The 15,102-nt window shown below is 43.1% G+C and overlaps 1 protein-coding gene across 3 annotated transcripts in view; it reads right to left on the minus strand.

Annotated features, from left to right (window-relative positions):
- Positions 1-15,102, minus strand: part of GLT8D2 (glycosyltransferase 8 domain containing 2) — a 73,377-nt gene that overhangs the window by 45,064 nt on the left and 13,211 nt on the right. For all 3 annotated transcript variants that reach the window (XM_024348027.3, XM_016924072.4, XM_009426125.5), the window contains exon 3: positions 13,716-14,111. The gene's annotated coding sequence lies outside the window, so the exon portion shown is untranslated. The remainder of the gene's footprint in view (positions 1-13,715; positions 14,112-15,102) is intronic.

The raw sequence follows: 15,102 nt of genomic DNA on the forward strand, positions 1-15,102 counted from the left end.
AAGAGCTCCTGAAGGGAGCACTAAACATGGAAAGGAAAAACCAGTATCAACCACTGCAAAAACATGCCAAATTGTAAAGACCATCGATGCTAGGAAAAAACTGCATCAACTAATGGGCAAAATAACCAACTAACATCATAATGACAAGATCAAATTCACACATAACAATATTAACCTTAAATGTAAATGGACTATATGTCCCAATTAAAAGACACAGACTGGCAAATTGGATAAAGAGTCAAGACCCATCAGTGTGCTGTATTCAGGAGACCCATCTCATGTGCAGAGACACATACAGGCTCAAAATAAAGGGATGGAGGAAGATCTACCAAGCAAATGGAAAGCAAAAAAAAAGCAGGGGCTGCAATCCTAGTCTCGGATAAAACAGATTTTAAACCAACAAAGATCAAAACAGACAAAGAAGGCCATTACATCATGGTAAAGGGATCAATTCAACAAGAAGAGCTAACTTTCCTAAGTATATATGCACCCAATACAGGAGCACCCAGATTCATAAAGCAAGTCCTTAGAGACCTACAAAGAGACTTAGACTCCCACACAATAATAATGGGAGACTTTAACACCCCACTGTCAATATTAGACAGATCAATGAGACAGAAGGTTAACAAGAATATCCAAGACTTGAGCTCAGCTCTGCACCAAGTGGATCTCAATAGACATCTACAGAACTCTCCACCACAAATCAACAGAATATACACTCTTCTCAGCACCACACTGCACTTATTCCAAAATTGACCACAGAGTTGGAAGTAAAACACTCTTCAGCAAATGTAAAAGAACAGAAATCACAACAAACTGTCTCTCAGACCACATTGCAATCAAATTAGAACTCAGGATTAAGAAACTCACTCAAAACCGCACAACTACATGGAAACCGAACAACCTGCTCCTGAAGGACTACTGGGTAAATAGCAAAATGAAGGCAGAAATAAAGATGTTCTTTGAAACCAATGAGAACAAAGACACAACATACCAGAATCTCTGGGACACATTTAAAGCAGTGTGTAGAGGGAAATTTATAGCACTAAATGCCCACAAGAGAAAACAGGAAAGATCTAAAATCGACACCCTAACATCACAATTAAAATAACTAGAGAAGCAAGAGCAAACACATTCAAAAGCTAGCAGAAGGCAAGAAATAACTAAGATCAGAGCAGAACTGAAGGAGATAGAGACACACAAAAACCCTTCAAAAAATCAATGAATCCAGGAGCTGGTTTTTTGAAAAGGTCAACAAAATAGACTGCTAGCAAGAATAATAAAGAAGAAAAGGGAGAAGAATCAAACAGATGCAATAAAAAATGATAAAGGAGATATCACCACCGATAGTACCATCAGAGAATACTATGAACACCTCTATGCAAATAAACTAGAAAATATAGAAGAAATGGATAAATTCCTGGATGCATACACCCTCCCAAGACTATACCAGGAAGAAGTTGAATCTCTGAATATACCAATAACAGGCTCTGAAATTGAGGCAATAATTAATAGTCTACCAACCAAAAAATGTCCAGGACCAGATGGATTCACAGCCGAATTCTACCAGAAGTACAAAAAGGAGCTGGTACCATTCCTTCTGAAACTATTCCAATCAATAGAAGAAGAGGGAATCCTCCCTAACTCATTTTATGAGGCCAGCATCATCCTGATACCAAAGTCTGGCAGAGACACAGCACAAAAAGAGAATTTTAGACCAATATCCCTGATGAATATCAGTGCAAAATCCTCAATAAAATACTGGCAAACTGAATCCAGCAGCACATCAAAAAGCTTATCCACCACGATCAAGTTGGCCTCATCCCTGGGATACAAGGCTGGTTCAACACATGCAAATCAATAAACGTAATCCATCACATAAACAGAACCAAAAACAAAAACCACATGATTATTTCAATAGATGCAGAAAAGGCCTTTAACAAAATTCAACAGCCTTTCATGCTAAAAACTCTCAATAAACTAGGTATTGATGGAACGTGTCTCAAAACAATAAGAGCTATTTATGACAAACCCACAGCCAATATCATACTGAATGGGCAAAAACTGAAAGCATTCCCTTTGAAAACTGGCACAAGACAGGGATGCCCTCTCTCACCACTCCTATTCAACATAGTGTTGGAAGTTCTGGCCAGGGCAATCAGGCAGGAGAAAGAAATAAAGGGTATTCATTTAGGAAAAGAGGAAGTCAAATTGTCCCTGTTTGCAGATGACATGATTGTGCATTTAGAAAACCCCATCGTCTCAGCCCATAGTCTCCTTAAGCTGATAAGCAACTTCAGCAAAGTCTCAGGATATAAAATCAATGTGCAAAAATCACAAGCATTCCTATACACCAATAACAGACAAACAGAGAGCCAAATCATGAGTGAACTCCCATTCACAATTGCTTCAAAGAGAATAAAATACCTAGGAATCCAACTTACAAGTGATGTGAAGGATCTCTTCAAGGAGAACTACAAACCACTGCTCAACGAAATAAAAGAGGACACAAACAAATGGAAGAACATTCCATGTTCATGAATAGGAAGAATTAATATCGTGAAAATGGCCATACTGCCCAAGGTAACTTATAGATTCAATGCCATCCCCATCAAGCTACCAATGACTTTCTTCACAGAATTGGAAAAAAATACTTTAAAGTTCATATGAATCAAAAAAGAGCCCACATTGCCAAGACAATCCTAAGCCAAAAGAACAAAGCTGGAGGCATCACGCTACCTGACTTCAAACTATACTACAAGGCTACAGTAACCAAAATAGCATGGTACTGATGCCAAAACAGAGATGCAGACCAATGGAACAGAACAGAGGCCTCAGAAATATCACCACACATCTACAATCATCTGATATTTGACAAATCTGACAAAAACAAGAAATAGGGAAAGGATTCCCTATTTATTAAATGGTGATGGGAAAACTGGCTAGCCATATATAGAAAGCTGAAACTGGATCCCTTCCTTACACCTTATACAAAAATTAATTCAAGATGGATTAAAGACTTAAATGTTAGACCTAAAACCATAAAAACTCTAGAAGAAAACCTAGGCAATACCATTCAGGACATAGGCATGGGCAAGGATTTCATGTCTAAAACACCAAAAGCAATGGCAACAAAAGCCAAAATACACAAATGGGATCTAATTAAACTAAAGAGTTTCTGCACAGCAAAAGAAACTACCATCAGAGTGAATAGGCAACCTACAGAATGGGAGAAAATTTTTGCAATCTACCAATCTGACAAAGGGCTGATATCCAGAATCTACAAAGAACTTAAACAAATTTACAAGAAAAAAACAAACAACCCCATCAAAAAGTGGGCGAAGGATATGAACAGACACTTCTCAAAAGAAGACATTTATGCAGCCAACAGACACATGAAAAAATGCTCATCATCACTGGCCATCAGAGAAATGCAAATCAAAACCGCAATGAGATACCATCTCACACCAGTTAGAATGGCAATCATTAAAAAGTCAGGAAACAACAGATGCTGGAGAGGATGTGGAGAAATAGGAATGCTTTTACACTGTTGGTGGGAGTGTAAACTGGTTCAACCATTGTGGAAGACAGTGTGGTGATTCCTCAAGGATCTAGAACTAGAAATACCATTTGACCCAGCCATCCTATTACTGGGTATATACCCAAAGGATTATAAATCATGCTGCTTTAAAGACACATGCACACGTATGTTTATTGCCGCACTATTCACAATAGCAAAGACTCAGAACCAACCCAAATGTCCATCAATGATAGACTGAATTAAGAAAATGTGGCACATATACACCATGGAATACTATGCAGCCATAAAAAAGGTGAGTTCACAACCTTTGCAGGGACATGGATGAAGCTGGAAATCATCATTCTGAGCAAACTACCACAAGGACAGAAAACCAAACACTGCATGTTCTCTCACTCATGGGTGGGAATTAAACAATAAGAACACTAGGACATAGGACAGGGAACATCAAACACCAGGGCCTGTCATGGGGTGGGAGCAGGGGGAGGGATAGCATTAGGAGAAATAGCTAATGTAAATGACAAGTTAATGGGTGCAGCAAACTAACATGGCCCACGTATACCTATGTAACAAACCTGCACGTTGCGCACATGTACCCTAGAACTTAAAGTATAATAATAAAAAAATTATTTATGCCTGTAGAATTGCTATCTTTGATAACAGTATCTGCAATTCACTCACTGTTATTCAAATGAGTCAGATTAACTATACATCTCTTTGAAATAAAAAACAACAAATTGAAAAAAAAATGTTTTTTTTCTTTTGGGACGAAGTCTTGTTCTGTCGCCCAGGCTGGAGTGCAGTCGCTTGATCTTGGCTCACTGCAACCTCTGGCACCCGGGTTTACGCGATTCTCCTGCCTCAGCCTCCAAAGTAGCTGGGATTACAGACGCGTGCCACCATGCCCAACTAATTTTTGCATATTTAGTAGAGATAGGGTTTCAGCATCTTGGCCAGGCTGGTCTTGAACTCCTGACCTCGTGATCCACCCGCCTCAGCCTCCCAAAGTGCTGGGATTACAGGCGTGAGCCACCACGCCCAGCCTAACAAATTGAAAAATTAAGCATCCCATTTTCTAAGTACTATGAGACTTGAGTATATAGGTACTTTTAGCTTTTTAGATGCTGTGCTGTGACTTTACTGGGTGTAAATTTGTAAGTTCAGAGTTCTGCTGAATATGAGAATAAATAAATTTATTTTTAACATTACAAAAGTGATTGGGGAGTCAGCACTGTTTTCTGGCAAGGTGTTAGAGATTTTGCTATTGGAATGTAAATATGAGTTAACTAGCTAAAAATGCTAAGGGGCTGGGCACGGTGGCTCACGCCTGTAATCCCAGCACCTTGGGAGGCCTAGGTGGGCAGATCACTTGAGGTCAGGAGTTCGAGACCAGCCTGGCCAACATGGTGAAACCCCGTCTCTACTAAAAATACAAAAATTAGCTGGGTGTGGGGCCGGGCATGGTGGCTCACCCCTGTAATCCCAGCACTTTGGGAGGCTGAGGTGGGTGGATCATCTGGGGTCAGGAGTTTGAGACCAGCCTGGCCAACATGGTAAAACGCTGTCTCTACTAAAAATACAAAAATTAGCTGGGCGTGGTGACAGGCGCCTGTAATCCCAGCTAGTCAGGAGGCTGAGGTAGGAGAATCGCTTGAACCTGCGAGACAGAGGTTGCAGTGGGCCAAGATCGCACCATTGCACTCCAGCCTGGGCGACAGAAAGAGACTCTGTCTCAAAAAAGAAAAAATTAGTTGGATGTGGTGGCACGCACCTGTGATCCCAGCTCCTTGGGAGGCTGAGACAGGGGAATTGCTTGAACCTGGGAGGCGGAGGTTGCAGTAAACATAGATCGCACCACTGCACTCCAGCCTGGGTGACAAAGCAAGGCTCTTTCTCAACAACAACAGCAACAACAACAAAGCTAAGATGGGATAAGGGCCCAACCCAGGACAAGAAGGTAATTAGGGGACTCCCTTGACATTTCATTGATTCATTCAACAAACATTTACTCAACCTCTACGAATATACCAGGCACCCAGGCACTAGAGATTCAAAGATAAGTCCCCAGTTAGTCCACATTTGGGGGAAGGGAAGGGAAGACACCAGTAAATATATAATGGCAATACAGTATGCTTAGATGCCTTGGTAGATGTAAGCATGGGATATTGTTTTAGCATCAAGGAGGGGCACCTGACCAGATCATGGGGGTCAGGGAAGGCTCCTGGTCTCCACCAAACCAAACCAAGATACTCCGTTCATTCTTATGTTTCCTTACTAGAACGCAAGCTCCAGGGACAGGACGGGTACTACGTTAATCATTTCTGTATTTCCAGTTCATGGCAAGCATTTGGCACTTGGTAGTGTAGCAGCCTTGATAGCTGGCTGATCCAACAGCTCTTCCCATCCTTTTCTCCTTTGCCTGTTTCCATATGAGAGAGAGGAAAATCCAAATAAAGATTTTACCAGCCTTCTTTGCAGCTAGTAGTAGCCACATAATATAGATCTGATGCACAGAGACTTAAGTGGAAATCTACTGGGAATATCTGAGAAAGCTTTTCCTTTGTGGATGAAGTGTCAACTCCCCCTTCCTCCTGCCTTGCATGGGGCCATAATGGCTGGAGCTAGGCAGCCACCTTGAGACCATGAGGGAGAGGTCAAGAGCTACACAGAATGGTCAGCTCTTACGTCATCGAACTGCTGAATCAACGCCATCAATACCTACCTCCTCCAAACTTCTTATGTGACAGAAATCAACCCATGTGTTTAAGCTGCCGTAAATCAGTGTTTCTGGTATTTGAAGTCAAAGACATTCCAGTAGATTAAGTAGGTTCTCAAGAAATTTTTGCAGAAATGAAGTCCTGGGGATAAGCTGATTGTGGGGAATTAAGAGAGGGATCAGAGTTATAAAGAGGTAGCAAACTGATAGGAAGTCAGGGATAGAGAACTGGAGAACCAAGGAAGTGATGCTGGACAGCTTAAGAATGTGTAGGGTGGGGTGTCCTATCTTCTAGCTTTCCTGGACCACACTGAAAGAAGAATTGTCTTGGGCCACACATAAAATACACTAACATGAAACATAGCTGATGAGCTAAACAAAAAAAATCACACACACACAAAAATCTCATAATGTTTTAAGAAAGTTGATGAATTTGTGTTGGGCTGCATCCAAAGCTGTCCAGCACTGCCTGTGGCCTGTGGGCTATGGGTTGGACAAGCTTGGGGTAGAGTAAAAGGCAGAGATCTGGAACCAAGAGAAACTGGAATGGGGCAGAGTCTGAGAGAACATCTTCTGGCTAACAAGGTCCCGGCATGCAAAGAACTGCACCACAGGACTTGTTCCTCACTAGGGTTGAGGCATGGGTGCGTGAGATGCAGACTATGTGCCCGCTCTCTCCTCCTTACATGCTTCCTGTACGTGGCCTGGGGGACTCGGCTCACCTGCTTTTCCTCCACCTTTCTGATGGCTCATTCTCTGTCTCTTTCACTGGTTGCTCCTACCTCCTGAACATCTAAATGTTGGAACACCTTAGCGATTTCTTCTCTTCTTTCTCTAAACTCCCTCCTTAGGAGACTTCATCCTGACTCATGGCTTTAAATATAATTTATATGCTGAAAACTCCCAAATTTCTGTCTCCAGGCCAGCCATCTCACATGGATTCCAGACTCCAGATGCCACTTGGCATCTGCACTTATAGTAATCCACGTGTCCAAAACTGAGCTTCTGGTACTTCCCCCGAAACATGCCCTTCCCATAATCCTCCCCAAATCAGTTCGGGTGACTCCATTTAGTTTTTATTTTTATTTTTGAGATGGAGTTTTGTTCTGTCTCTCAAGCTGGAGTGTAGTGGCACAATCTTGGCTCACTGCAACCTCCGCCTCCCGGGTTAGAGCAATTCTCCTGCCTCAGCCTCCCTAGTAGCTGGGATTACATGTGTGCACCACCACGCCCAGCTAGTTTTTGTATTTTTAGTAGAGATGCAGTTTCGCCATGTTGGCCAGGCTGGTCTTGAACTCCTGACCTCAGGTGATCCACCCACCTTGGTCTCCCAAAGTGCTGGGATTACAGGTGTGAGCCACTGCGCCCGGCTGTGACTCCGTTTTTTAAATTGCTCCACAAAAAAATCAGCTTGGTGTTTCCTTAACCCCTCTCTGTTCCTCATTCCCATGTGCACTGACAGCAAATCTTGTCAGTTCCACTTTCAAAATAGATCCAGAATTTTTACCACCTTCTGTGGCTCCACCCTGGCACATTAGCCTTTGACTATATTATTCTGCCTTTGTCTCCCTTCAGCTGATTTTCAACAAAGCAGCCAGAATGAACCTGTGAAAATAGGAGTCGCATTGTGCTGTGCTCTGTTCAAAACCTTCCAAGGCCTTCCTGTCTCTCTCAGAGCAAAAACCAAAGTCATTACAGCATCCTTCCATAAGGTATCGCGTGATCACACCGGCCTCCTTGCCAGACAGCCTCCTGCCTCAGAGCCTTGGCCACGTGCTATTCCTGCTGCCTGGAATCCTCTTCCCAGATATCTACATGGCTTGCCCCCTCATGTCTCTCAGTCTCTTAGTCAAAAGCCTCTAACCCCGACAATGCACAAATTGCATCCCCTCAGCAATTACCATCTTCCAACAGACTGCCTCGTCATCACCGGTGTACTGGCTGCCATCCAAATGACAGACTATAAGCCCCATGAAGGCAGGAAATTTTGTTTCATTCATTGCCATACACCCAGCATCTAGACAAGTGCCTGGCAATATAAGCCCTCAGAAAACATTTATGGACCAAAGGGATGAATGTGCAACTGTCTCCTCAGGGTGCTGCACAAGTATCTCAAAGCCCCTACATTCACAACTGAAATTAGCACCTCCCCTACGGAAACTCCTTCTCTGGGGTTCTCAGATTCCTCTTCAACTTCTCCCTCCTAATTCCTCCTTCAATCACCGAGTCCTACTAATTACACCTCTGCAATAACCTCCCACCTGGCCTTCCTGCCTTTAGAATTTCTGTACACTCCCCTTCCTCAATCCATCACTGGCCTAACGGCCATAGTAACTTTTTTGTTGTTCGATAATCATATCAAGTTCATTTGAAACACAAATGCAGCTTGAGTAGCCTTAATTTTTTGTTTGATTTCCTTTTTCTTTTTTTCGCTTGAAACATTTCAAGACCGCTGAAAAGTTCGAAGAATAAATACTCATATACCTTTCACCAGATCCACCAGTTGCTAACATGTTGACATATTTACTTAATTGAACTTCATATGTACATATATATTTTTGGAAGTTGTAAACATCATGACACTTCTCCCCCTAAATATTTCAGCATATCTATCTTTAAAAGAAGGACCAGACAGACCACTGAGGACAGCGAATGTGGCTTCCTCACTTCCATCTGCCTGTCCTGCCCCAAGGTGGGAACTCAATAAATGTGTGTTGAATCAATGAGAATCAGGAGAGAGAAAGAAAAGGGGAGAGGCTCTTGTTGCTCTGCTCTTCAGCCCCAGAAAGAAAGGACTCAGCCAGAAGGAGGGGAACTGCTGATGATCCCACTCCAGGAATAAAAGCAGAGGGCTCTGGTCATCTCATCAGCCTTCCTGCTACTGGCACAACAAAGAGCCCCAGAACTGTGCCCTTTACACCTCTGTGAGCTTTCCTAGCCCTAGTGACTTCCGTGTGTGTGGTTTCTCTGTGGTAATAAATAGCCAAGCCTTTAACAAGAAATTGCCTGCAGGCCTGTCTTCAGGACAGACAGAGAGGTGGAGCTGGGAGCTACTGCAGGGCAGGCAAGGCACTGGGCAGTAGCATCTTCAAAGAGGGGAGAAAAGAAGGTTGAGGTTCTAGGGCCTGTGAGTAGGAAGAAAAGGAGAGTACAGAGAGTTGTTCTGGGCATGAGAAGAGGCCTGTAAGTTTAAAAATAAGCCCCTGAAGACCTTGCATGGGGAGCCATTTTACCAGATACCAAAGAGTTTAGGCATGTGGCCAAACCTGGAAAGAATGTTTTGAGACCTGGCAGTGGCTAAGGGAATTTGCTCTGCCTTGGAACAAAAAGCAAAGTGGGAAAGGCTCTTCAGAAAAATACTCCAAAAATCAGTGCCCCTGTGTTTCATTTTACATGCCAGCTCTGATTGGCTATGGAATGGGCTGTTGGGATTGCTAGATTGAGAAGAAATCTGAAGCCATCACTAGATTCAGTTAAAAAAGAAAAGAAAAGAAAGATAAGAAAGAAAGAAAGAAAGAAAGAAAATAAGAAAGAAAGAAAGAAAGTGATTGATTAATCATGTCTGCCGTGGTTATAGTATGGTAGGGAGTAATAGGAAATGATCTGGGAATCAAAAAGCAAGATAAAAGGGGGGGTTCCTAAAAGTACTGTTGAATGACTTAAATATGAGAGCTGTGTAGGTTAGTGGAAATATGGGCTTTATCCTTAGACAGAGCTGACTGTGAATCCTAATTAGCTGTGTAATCATGGGGTGACTTACAAAACCCTATGTGTAAAACGGGATAGTTCTGCATATTACAAAGCTATTGCTACATAAGTATTAACTATTATTATTTTAACACTTACATAGCAATTCTATGTGCTAGGCATTGTTCTACGACTTTTACAAATATTCATTCACGGATTATCACAACAACTCCTTAAAGTTATTATTCCAATACACAGGTGAGAAAACTGAGGCTCAGAGAATTAAGAGGTCTGCTAAGGGTCACACAACTAATAAGTGGCAGAGCTAATATTTACACGCAGGCAGCCTGGCTCTGAGTTCACATTCTTAACCACCTTGATAGTTACTACAGCCAACCACTTTCCATCGCTATGGTTGCTATCACTGTGTCAAGCAACTGACATAAGCTCTGTGAGTTAACTCTGCAAGACTTGCACCCTGAAGTTCTCAAATGCATAGACACATTTAACAGAGCACTTCATTTTAAGCTATGCAAGCTACAAAGTCATTAACAGGACAAGAGTAAGAGTTCACTAAAGGAAAGAGAAAGGACAAGATCAGGACTCAGGAGTCTGTCCTCTAATAAAATATCTCTTGCCTTTTAACTTTTTGCTATAATGAAAGGTTTACTCAAGATTCACCAAGATACATAGAACAGGTGTCTTACTCCATTTTTTTTTTTGACAGAGTCTTACTCTATCACCTAGGCTGGAGTGTGGTGGCATGATCGTAGCTTACTATAGCCTCGAATTCCTGGGCTCAAGCTGTCCTCTCACCTCAGTCTCCCGAATAGCTGGGACAATAGGCACGCACCACCACCACATCCAGCTAATTAAAAATTTTTTTTGTAGAGACAGAGTCTTGCTATATTGCCTAGTCTGGTTTAGAACTCTGGGCCTCAAGAGATCCTCCCATCTTACCCTCCCAAAGTGCTGTGATTACAGGCATGAGCCACCATGCCAGCCTGAACTGGGTGGCTTCTAAACAACAAAACTTTATTTCTTATAGTTCTGGAAGCTGAGAAGCCCAAGATCAAGGTGCTGGCAGATTCAGTGCCTGGTGGGGGCCTACTTTCTGGTTCATAGATAGCACGTTCTAGCTGTGTCCTCCATGGTGGAAGGGGTGAACCAGCTCTCTTAGGCCTTTTTTTTTTTTTTTTTTTGAGATGGAGATTCGCTCTTGTTGCCCAGGCTGGAGTGCAATGGTGCAATCTCAGCTCACCACAGCCTCCACCTCCTGGGTTCAAGTGATTCTCCTATCTCAGCCTTCCGAATAGCTGGGATTACAGGCATGCACCACCACGCCTGGCTAATTTTTTGTATTTTCAGTAGGGACGGGGTTTCTCCATGTTGGTCAGTCTGGTCTCAAACTCCCGACCTCAAGTGATCCACCTGCCTCAGCCTCCCAAAGTGCTGGGATTACAGGTGTGAGCCGCTGTGCCCAGCCTCTTAGGCCTATTTTACAAGGGCACTAATCCCATTGGTGATGGTGCTGCCCTCATGACCCAACCACCTCCCAAAAGGCCCCACTTTCTAGTAGCATCACCTTGGGGGTTAGAGTTTCAACATATGAATTTTGGGGGGACACAAACCTTCAGACCATAGCACTAGGGGTGCAGGACAAGAGAGTCTTCAGTTTATAGAGAATTTGTCTTGCTTTCTCCTGTGCTAGCATGAGAAATTCTTTCACAAAAAGCCTTTAGAGTAGGGGTCAGCAAACTGTGGCCCCTGGTCAAATCCTGCCTGACACTAGTTTTTGTAAATAAAGTTTTGTTAGAACATAGCCATGCTTATTTTTTGTTTCTCTGCTGTTTTAATACTGCAACAGCAGAGTTGAACAGTTGCAACAGAAACCATATGGCTTATTATCAGGCCCGTTGCAGAAAAAGTTTGCTGACCTCTGATCTCCAATTTAGGCCAGATTTTCTATATACCAGTACAACACACATGATAATCTTATGTCCTTAACTTGAGAAGGAAAAACAAGGCATCCCCTTGGATGAGCTCCAGGGAAGGTGGAGAATAGGATGTCCAAAAGAGGAACCAAAATGAAAACAAGTGTGTCCAGAATAGCACACCCCAGAGTGTGCTCCTAGAAATGTTAACCTACATTATGTGATAAGGTGGTTCAGTGATCAACTGTTTGGGAATCATTGCGTTAAACAACCTTAAGAGGATTTCTCTACTACAGGACTTCTCAGGACCTTTAAAATGCTATTATGCCTTGCGATCTCTAAGAGGGTGATATAGTTCACAGAGTTTCCCATGGGACTATGTTTCCTCAGAACTTTCTTTGGAAAATGCTGAAATTAAAAAGGATTTAGAATCATTTTCCTCGGGAACTAGAAATGAAAATTATGAGGGCTGTGCCTTAATGAACCTCACATTTTCTCAGCAAGGAAAGAGGAAGCACAAAGAAGAAATAATGAAAGACAGAATGGGAAATAAAAGAAAGAGAGGTGTCTGAAGGAAGAAAGGAAGAAAGCAAAGTGCTGGAGAGATGACATATTAGGGTATGAGGAACACTTGGACGACTGGACTGTCAGAGGGAACCATGGTCAAAAGCAGAGGTGTTGCCAAAAACAGGATGCATGATCACTTTTGTCACCACTGCCATCATCAGCACCATCAGAGAAGCTAACCTTTCCTGAGGCCTAACTACTTTGCAGGTCCTGTATTATGTCCTCTATAGACATTAGGTCATTTAATTTCCATTTTACAGATGAGGAACTAGGGTGCATGCAGTTAAACAATTCACCCGGAGTCGAGCTTAGAAGATGTGTAAGTGGCACCACGTAGATTCAGTCCTGTAAGCCTGACCCCAGAGCCTATGTTCTTACCACTGCATTGCACAGTCTACTTCCAAGTGCATTAAAGGGAGAACTGGAATTCCATTATGTAATATAGAAAGGATATTACACAGAAGTGCCACACCAGAACATTTGGAGGAAAAGGAAAAGACAAAAACCAACCAATATCACTTTGGATATTTGGCTGCACAGGGGCCAAACAACGAGAGGACTGATTTTTTTTTCAAAGCACATCCAGACATTCAGATATCATCATGTTTTCTTTCTCTCACTCTCTCTCAGGTTTTTTTTTTTTTACTCTCATGTTAACTATCCTTCTTATTTCATAAATTATATATCAGGCTTGTCCAATGTGTGACACTTGCTTATAAAGTAAACATAAGATCTTTTTTAATGTTTAAAAAGCATTTTCAACCCAAACACCACGACTACTGTATTTACAATAAGCCTCACTTGGGTTTCCACAACGGCCAGTTCTTTCTGGGGGGATGGAGATCCTCAGAACAGCTTCCTAAAGCAGATTCTGAAAACATGAATCATGCTCAGTTAAATAATTTGTGGCTCAGGACATACCTTCATTAAATAATAGCATTCATCCACATCCTAACTGCTGATTTTTATGTTTAAAATCTGATACAAATAGTAAATTATCATATTTGTGGAGAGAAGGAGGAGAAACTCAGGTCTGGAAATGCAGCCCAGAATGTGAAAAACATTGCACACTGGATTTGCTGGAAATGGCCGAAAAGGGTTCCGCTGGAATGCTACAAATTCGGACTGGGAAGTTTCTGAAGGCAAAGTTTGTGTGGGGCAATCTGACACCTCTGATTTACTTTCTTGGGTCTGTAGCAGAATAAAGAACTGCTGCAGACCGGCCAGGATAAAACGGAACGACTGCACACTGCTCGTAAATTTCTCTATTTACCTGGTGAATGGTGAGGGTAGGGCTTTGGGCTCCTCGGTCCAGAAGAGCTGCAAGGCAGAGCGTTCAAATCGTGGCTGGCCCTGGGCTGCTGCCCTCACGCTGCTTCGGCTGCTTCTAAGATCCCATTGGAAGTCCCAAAGGGCTGGAGAGCCCCAAGGCCAATATTACGTTTCCAAAAGAATATTCCTCCCCGACCCGCACTCCCCTTTGCTTGCGTTGACTTTGGAACGTCTCGGGTTTCTTCCACCTCTGCGCGAAGCCGCTGGGAACCCAGGAGTTGCGCTGGCAGAGAGGGGCGGCCCCAGAAACCACTTCCAGATGTGCTCGGCTGGCCGGCTCGGATGCGCCAGACTTCCTCTGGCTAAGTGCAAAACATGCAAAAAAAACAACGCTGTTCTGGAGGAAAAGACACAAAACCAGAGAAGAGCAAATGCTTTCAGGGTGAATTTCTACCACACGTTGAGTCGAAGGCAAACTTTGAAAGAACACCAGTGAAAAATAAAGTTCAGGCTGATTTTGAGAATCTTCATGGCCACTAGCTTCTCCTGAAATCTCCTAGTCATTGAAATGCTGTTGTCCCCAAATCAAAACCCAGGTAACAACTGTGGTCTTCTTCTACCAAGGCAATAATGACAAAAGTTTCAGGATGGAGTGTTTTTGTGCCTGAACAAAAGAGGAATCAGAGAGGAATGAGGCAGGGAGCTGGGAGCTGACCTCAACTGCAATCTGCGCTGTTCTGTATCTCTGCGGTGGGTTCTCAAACCCGGGAGATGGTGCCAGCACTTTGTCTGGGATCACAGAATTTATTTCTGCAATGACTCCTCTTCCTATTTCCTATAAGGATATAAGGATCTCCCTGCTCACTGTCTCTTTCTAAAGTGGTGCTCTCCAACAGAAATAAAATGCAAGCCACCCTGTAATTTTACTTTTTTTTTTTTTTTTGAGACGGAGTCTCGCTCTGTCTCCCAGGCTAGAGTGCAGTGATGAGATCTCGGCTCACTGCAACCTCCGCCTCCCCGGTTCAAATGATTCTCCTGCCTCAGCCTCCCGAGTAGCTGGGATTACAGGCGCCCGCCACCACACCCAGCTAATTTTTGTATTTTTAGTAGAGATGGGGTTTCGCCATGTTGGCCAGGCTGGTCTCAAACACCTGACCTCAGGTGATCCGCCGCCTTAGCCTCCCAAAGTGCTGGGATTACAGGCGTGAGCCACCGCATCCGGCCAATTTTACTTTTTTTTTTTTTTAAAGAGACAGGGTCTTGCTCTGTTACTCAGGCTGGAGTGCAGTGGCGTGATCACAGCTCACTGCAGCCGTGAACTTCAAGATTCAGGCGATCCTCCCGTGTCAGCCTCCTGAGTAGCTGAGATTACAGGTGCACATCACTAC

This window comes from Pan troglodytes, chromosome 10 (assembly GCF_028858775.2).
Source record: "Pan troglodytes isolate AG18354 chromosome 10, NHGRI_mPanTro3-v2.0_pri, whole genome shotgun sequence".
Lineage (NCBI taxonomy): Eukaryota > Metazoa > Chordata > Mammalia > Primates > Hominidae > Pan > Pan troglodytes.